The following is a 1,913-nucleotide window of genomic DNA, read 5'->3' on the forward strand; positions in this document are numbered from 1 at the left end:
GAAACTTGCCAAAGATGTTGGGGCAACTAAAGTAGTAGTCTTTAGTGATTCTCAGATAATAACCTCACAAATCAATGCAGAGTACCAAGCAAAAGATCCTAATATGAAGAGATACCTAGAGAAAACACTTGAGCATCTTCAACAATTTAATGATACCGAGGTCCGACATATAACTTAGGAACTTAATAGCCGAGTAGATGCCCTTTCTAAATTGGCAAGTACTAAGCCTAGGGAAATAATAGAAGTCTGATACAAAAGACTCTCAAGAAACCCTCAGTTTTGAAGTCGGATAACAAATCGGACGTCCTACCTGTCTCCGGCTTAAACCTCAGAAGGATGACTCCCCTTAGCGAATACCTAAAATCTGACATCCTTCTCGAGGAGCAAAAGGAAGCCATGAGAATTCAGCTTGTTACAAAAGGCAGGGTATCCACACCCTTGTTGAAAATATTTCTTTCATAAATTCTTCAAATTCTTTCTTTGATTCTGACCCGTTTTTCAATCTTTTCGGTAACTGAACTTTTCTAAAATTCAAAATAAAATTACAGCTACCATATCCCCATGTTTTCCACTTGATTTTAATACAATTTCATTACTAATTTGAGGATTAAGGTTTTGGTTTCCAGCTGCACCAAGAACACATTCATAGCTTGAATATCATCAAATTTTTACCAAAAATCACTCATATAAACAATCAATTTCAAGCAGAACCAAACCATACAACAATCACACAACTTAAACATAATTAATCAATATTAATTTCACCAAATCCTACCTCTCTCTGAAGCTCCGAAAACCGCCTGCACTTTAAAGCTTTTCTAGCTCATTTTTCCTCCTAAATACAATTAAGAACAATCTTAAATCTTATGAAGCGTGCTTAACCAAAACTTCAGCAGCCATACAAGAAGGTTGTCCTCACCTTAAACTTGTTGAAAATGAAGTTTTTTGGCCCACAAGTCAAGTTAAGCAAGAGATCTATAGAAGAACATCAAGAAAACACAAGTTTAACTTAATTTTCTTAAGGCCAAACCAAAGAGGGAGGAAGAGTAGCCATCTCACTTGAACTTGAGCCATGATAAATCACATGGTTTTGAAGAAAAAGAAGAGAGGATCACTTTAATCGGTTCAAAATTTTTATTTGAGTTTTGGTGTGAAAGAAATGAAGCTTGGAAGATCAAGTATTCATGGAGTTTCCTCTCTTTTCTTCTCTTTGATTTTCGGCCATGAAGAAAGGAAATGTGCATATGAGAAGTGACTTGGAGAATGGGGAAAGGCATGCTTCATGGTGATTGGCCAGTTTGGGAGGTGGTTGGAAAAATGTCTCAGGTGGATAATTACTAAAATTAGTTGTATTAGAACATAAGTATTTTCTTAGTTTGCTCTCAATAAATCCTAGCTTGGAGAGGAGGAAAGGAAGCATGTGGTGGCTTATGGGGTTTATGGGGAAAAGTGGATGGATGTGAGTGGTGAAGGTGTTGATTGGGAAGAGGAATTGAGGTGATTGGTGAAAGGTGTTGGGAAGTGTGACATGGGGAATAGGAGAGTGTGATTAGGATTAGGAGGTAAGGTGGGAATATAGTAGGTGGGGATCCTGTGGTTACTGGCGTTCAGCGCCAGCTTTTCTTCTCTAGGCACATTCCTGGCGTTCAGCGCCAGAATGTTGCTTGTTTTTGGCGTTCAGCGCCAGAATGATGCTCTGTTCTGGCGTTGAACGCCAGCCAGATGCATCTTACTGGCATTGAACGCCAGTCTGTGCGTCCTCCAGGGTGTGAAAATTTTTTTCTTCTGTTTTTAATTTTTTTGATTTTTTCGTGACTCCTCATGATCATGTACCTAATAAAACACAAAATAACAATAAAATAAAAATTAGATAAATAAAATTGGGTTACCTCCCAACAAGCGCTTCTTTAATA

Source organism: Arachis duranensis, chromosome 1 (assembly GCF_000817695.3).
Source record: "Arachis duranensis cultivar V14167 chromosome 1, aradu.V14167.gnm2.J7QH, whole genome shotgun sequence".
In the NCBI taxonomy this organism is placed as follows: Eukaryota; Viridiplantae; Streptophyta; class Magnoliopsida; order Fabales; family Fabaceae; genus Arachis; species Arachis duranensis.